Source organism: Lynx rufus, unplaced genomic scaffold (genome assembly GCF_022079265.1).
Source record: "Lynx rufus isolate CCGP_SWC_20201006 ecotype Redwood Valley unplaced genomic scaffold, mLynRuf1.p SCAF_9, whole genome shotgun sequence".
Lineage (NCBI taxonomy): Eukaryota > Metazoa > Chordata > Mammalia > Carnivora > Felidae > Lynx > Lynx rufus.
The window spans coordinates 47915390-47921224 of record NW_025814897.1 but is presented as its reverse complement, the minus strand read 5'-3'; the positions used below and the strand labels follow the sequence as shown (position 1 = coordinate 47921224).

General features: G+C 38.1%; 1 non-coding gene across 1 annotated transcript; it reads left to right on the top strand.

Moving 5' to 3' along the window:
• The first annotated feature begins 229 nt into the window (after positions 1 to 229).
• Positions 230 to 336, top strand: LOC124506535 (U6 spliceosomal RNA). The gene has a single exon (XR_006960794.1). It is a non-coding gene; the product is annotated as a U6 spliceosomal RNA (small nuclear RNA).
• The last annotated feature ends 5499 nt before the right edge of the window (positions 337 to 5835 follow it).

Genomic DNA, 5835 nt, shown 5'->3' with positions numbered 1-5835 from the left:
GTGGTTAGTGAGAGCTCTTGGAGAAGTGATTTCATGTGTGGTATTTGTGTTCTAATGACTAAGATGTCAAGAGGCAGGGTGAAGGGAGAGATACAGGTCAATCTGATTAGTTAAGGACAATGTGGTTTTGCAATTATGGATAGCAGGAACTAGGTATGTGTGTTTGAAGCAAAAGTATTGGGTTATAGGGCTGGAGGTTCAACTGTCAGTATCATTTATTGACAATCCTGTGCTCACTTCAGCAGCACATATACTAAAGTTGGAATGATACAGAGAATATCAGCATGGCCCCTATGCAAGAATAGCACACCAATTACTGACAATCTCTACAATACCATAGCCATGCTTTTTGAACATATTTTGTATGTTACCCACCAAAAATATGGGGCAACCACTGCCCATTTATTACCAAGTATTAATTTCAGAATACATTTTGGTTCAAATACAAATAGGTTCAAAATATATTTCAATACATTTCAATCCAAGCATGAATGATATACAGCTCCTTCTAATCCCATCTTTCCTGTAGCAGTGAATTCCGGTACTCAAATGGGGAGAAAAAAGTCTAGCATAATTTATACTAACAGATGTTTCTAGAAAAAATCCACATCAGTGAAAGCCTAGGAAAATAACCAACTTCAAAAGCTTTTAACAAGCAAGCTGAAAATAAGAAAAGTACTATGAAGTGATTTTTTTTAAAGAACAATCATACTATGAATCACTTGGGACAAAGATAATACAGTAGTCATAGTAGATGAAAATGAATGGAGAGGAAACAGCTCACCAGAGACAAAGCAAGTACTTACTAGAGGAAAGACATCACTATAAAGCTGCACACAGAGAACCCCAAGCCTGACTAAGAAATAAGCAGGAAAAAGTAAGCAAAAGGCAGAAATGGTTCACCCCTGCTTCTAAGACAAAAACAGACTCCAGTGGAACAGAGAGGTCACTCAAAGCATCAAACACTTCCAACTGGGAATACCCATTGAAACAAGCAGACAGTAAAGTGCCCAGCCATCCTGGTGACTTATTTCAGAACACTTCTTCCTATGTCAGTCTGCCATCTGCCCAGCAAATTAAAGGACACATGAGTAATTTTAGGGCCACAAACAACCTCAGACATGGTTGCTTTATCCTGAATTTTTGGAAAGGTGTATTTGCACCATTCCAGTTTTCATAAATGTAACGTTATTAAAGTTTAAGTGTGTTGCCTTGCAGACATTTATCATAAATTACGATTTATTAAATGGTATAATATAGACCCTGTTTTCTATGTAATAAGAACTCTACGACATCCCTTTATTTCAAAGCAAACTATCTAAGAAACTGAGGTCATGGGCATAGTTAAATGTTTTAGCCCTTTTCCCACAGTACTCAAGAGTGTTCAGAATGCTTGATACTTTGGCATTAGTTAACTCTGAGTAGAGTACACATGAAAATTTAGTTTGGCCCAAATTCTTCCAATAATCTCTATCTCTAGACTTGCAGTATGAAATAATTAAGAAAATGAACCATTAACTTATTCATCTCTTCAATAAGCATTTATTGAGCACCTACTATTAGGCAAGACCCATTTCTAGACACTAGAGATAGAGATAAAAATCTAATGGAGCTTACATTTGGTGGGCCAGATGTAATTATAAATAACAGTATGAGGAATGTGAGAACACATCAAAAAATAAAACTGCAGCATATTGCAACCAACTGAAGTATATAATTTGCCATCATATCTTCAAACTATCCTAGGAGTGTTAGGGCTTAAGTAAGTTGGGGACAACAAAAATTAGAAAGTGCCTGCTGATCAGACCTGGAGAATGTGCCAGATGTGACCTTTGCCTTGACATTTGCAAAGTTTCCTATTATCTTATCCTGACAATAGGTTAAGAGTCTTGGTTTTGAAAACATTCCAAGATGTAACTTTAAAAACTCAAATAAAATAACTTGTTATTCACTCCCAAGACTTTTAGCACTTCATTTTAAAAAATCCAATGAAGAGATTAAAAGGAAATAGTTCAATTTTTCTTTCCCAGAAATTGCTATGCCAAATCATTTCTGGAGATAATTACAGACATGATTTCAGATATTTGGCATGACACATTGTTTCAGTAAAAATCTAGATAATAGGGTATAATAATGATAGGTTTGCAATAGTTTTAAGTCAGATTTGCTTATATCATAACCTTCTAATTAATTTTTTGAAATATTGATCTGGAACTCTATTAAAGTAGATATAAACCTTACCAAAAACCTTATTTTTATTTTATGAAATGGATAAAAATTGAGGTTTTTTTGGTTTATCTTTTTAACCTAAAATGAAATAAGACTTTCCACAAGTAGATCAGAACATGGCAATAAACTCAAGTACTTAATTAACTGACAGAGGTAAATTTGGTTGCTACTTCTGTCGATCTCTGGTCTCTTCTTTACCTCTCCCATCCTCCATGGTTCAGAACTTTTCTTCTTCACAGCCACATGTTTTGGGGACTCATCTCTCAGGTGCCCATCTTAAAAGTCAGGGTGCCCAACGTGGGGAACAAATCCTTTTTGCTCAAGGAGAAGCTCCAGGTTTTGAGTTCTTTCCAGATTGTAGGTCACCACACCAGGGGTGAGGTTTATGGTGAGACTGTGTCTCAGCCTTTCCTATCTACTTCTATATGGTTTCCTTCTCACGTGCCTGATATGAAGGGGCTGCTTCACTAGTTTTTTCAGTTTGGTTCCCCCCCCCCCCAAAGCAAGTTGTTCCATATATAGCTATAGATTTGGTGTCTGTAGGAGGAAAGTAGTTCTGGGTCTTCCTACACCATTATCTTGGACCAGAACCTTGAAATTGATCAAACTTTACTTTTTACATTCTTTCCTGCTATTCTTGGAACCATCACTTGGATACTTTATTACCACTCCTCTTCATCTCCTGCAAGTGATTTGATCCTTTATGAAAAGATAAAACAGTTGTCTCATCAGTCAGGAATCTTTTCCGTATGTCCTTTTTTCTTTCTTTCTTATTTTTTTTTTTTTTTTGAGAGAGCAAGAGAGAAAGAGCAAGAGGGGAGGGGCAGACAGAGGGAGACACAGGATCTGAAATAGGCCCCAAGCTCTGAGCTGACAGCACAGAGATGGATGAGGGGCACGAACCCACAAACCGTGAGATCATGACCTGAGTCAAAGTTGGGTGCTGAACCAAGTGAGCCACCCAGGCATCCCTGTACTTTATATAAACATTGCATTCTTAAGCACCTTAGTCAATATTTATATCCTATAACATCAGTCAGCATTGATGTTTCACTGTTTCTCTTTGGAGGCATTTTAACAGCAATAAAAAATTATTGTAACATTCATTTTCCTTTTGTCTAGTGTGAGTTTTCACTTTTGTAGCTGGAGACATCTGGGCAAACAATTATCTACCAACCTGCCTAAAGCTTCTCAGTGTCAGCTTCCCAACGGAAGGGAATAGGGTAAATGAAGACAAACACATTTGTGAAATTTCTTTTTGTGAAATACTCCTCCCCTCTCAGGATGAAGCCAAATGAGGAAGAGAACAGCCCAATCACTGATGAAGGCCTGAAGCATACTGTAAGAATCCAGGATTAATAACCAGTCTCAAAGTCAAGAGCCAGCTTAGTCAACCCAAAACTGGGGTGCTAATTCCAGAGGCCCAGTGTTTGTTAATGGGGGTGCTGACATTCTGGGCAGACAGCTGTGCATGTTGTCACATATCTTGCTGGGTACTTAGCATCCCTGACCTCCTCCCACTAAATGCCAGTACCATTGCCCAGTCATTGCAACAAAAATGTGACCAAACATTTCTATCAGGTGCCCAGGCGGATGGCACTGCCACCAGGTATGAACCTCAGTGTGAGGTCAACTGTGATAGGTGATAAGGATGCCTGGTGGAGACGTCAGGAAAGCCAATGGTGAGAATAATAAGCATAGGGAGATAGCACACACACTGTAATGCTATCCTGCCTATGAATTGCCCTAAATAGTATCTAGGATCACTGAAAGTTTCAAAAACAGGGGACATACCCCATCTTTTATTCTTTTTAAATGTCTTCAAAACACATATTTTACATTTCCCTATTAATTGATACGCGGCTCTTGTTTTCAGATTTGAGTTGCCTTTATAGGATGCTGGTTGCTTTACATAATTTCTCATTGATCCAAAGGAATTGGAGCAACCTGTGATATTAAAGGAAATGTTCACTACTCTAATCCTAAAGTCCTTCAACAGTAACATTCCCCTTCCTTAAGGACACCTCCAAATGACACTAGAAATGAAGGATGTGTCAGTACCAAACTTCCTGAAGCAAATATATAGCATGACACCTCCAAGCACTGAGGAAAACAGCTTCTTATGGGGAAGGGGCTTGTGACTGCAATCACAAGAAAAGCAGAAAGGGAAAAAAAAGTGCCTGTGGAGCATGTCTGCTCCCTTCTATAATCAGGGAGTTAGGGGTTTTTTTTCTTCCTACAAGTCAGAAAGTGACAAGACATGAGAACTTACACGAGGGTGAATAAGGAGGTTAAGAAAAGGCACTGCCATGGTTATTTGTGATAAGTAGGGAGAGGAATCGGAGGAGTGTGGAAAGACAGCACCTGAGGACTCCGCAGCCCAGGAGACAGAAATGCCTGCTCATTCCTCTTTTCAGTGGCTATGAATGATTTGAGATTGATCTTTGAAATACGCTGTCTTATTGTTTGAAATGTTTTTAGTAAATTATATTCATCTTGATTCCCTTACAAACAATGATAGGGGGACAGAGGTACATTCTGTGTGCCTGGACTTGCCCTTTCTGGGCACTGGAATCTTGATTGGTTTATTTAACTCAAGTCCTTCTTAAGATCACAAAAAAAATGTTGTGGAGGATGAAATCCATACTCCTAAAGGAGAAATATATACAGAACTTTTAAAGAGTACTTACTGTTCACAGATAAGCCGGCATTCTTCTCTTTCTCCTCACTGATTACTGATGATGAAGTCCTATCCTTAACCTACACGGGTGTGGTTGGAGCAAAAATTCTAGCAGTCCAAATTTTTGACTCCAACTATCAGTGCCAGGATGTTCACCTCTAACTTCAAACAACTGATTTAAATCATAGTCTGCCTCAAAATGTCGTTTATTTGAGTGACTGAGCTCTTACCAGGTTTCTTCTGCAGGCCTTGTTTCTTTCATTACCCTGAGCAGAATCTAAGTAGCAATGGAGTGATGCTAAAATGCTCTGTGTCTGGGTCTGCATTCACTCTGTAGAATCTGTGCTCTGTGGCATTTTAAGTTCTCATGGCAGGAAATTGTAAATTGTGCAGAAACATAGGTACCCTGAGACTTCTTGTGGCAAAACATTATGCATTAGCCTGGTGCCTACAAGCCCAAAGAGGATTGTTTAACCACTTCATTACAAGTATCGTATTCAGAACAATGACACATACAGGAGTCTAAGCCATTTACACATACGATACCTGTATTTTATAGTGGGTTCCCCCCCCCAATCAAAACACAAGCTAGGATAAACACTCATTTCCTCACTTATCAAATAAAGAGTTCCATTGCTATAGACAATTGTTGGAGAAAAAATTCAAATGGCCTCATAATCTGGTATTAAAGAGTTACCTTAGTCAAGCATTTTCTGGTTAATATTGAACCATTTTATCTTTAGGCTATTAAATCTTCCAGTTATCGACTTGTCTGAAGTAGGAAAGAAAACTTTATGGTCTCTAGGCAATCATTAAATTCTCATTTATAAAGAGAAGGTAAAAAAGTGGTGATATGATCATGGATTGAATAAAGATAATTTTATAATTTATTTTTCAGTTTAAGTATAAGAATCCTCAGGGCTATT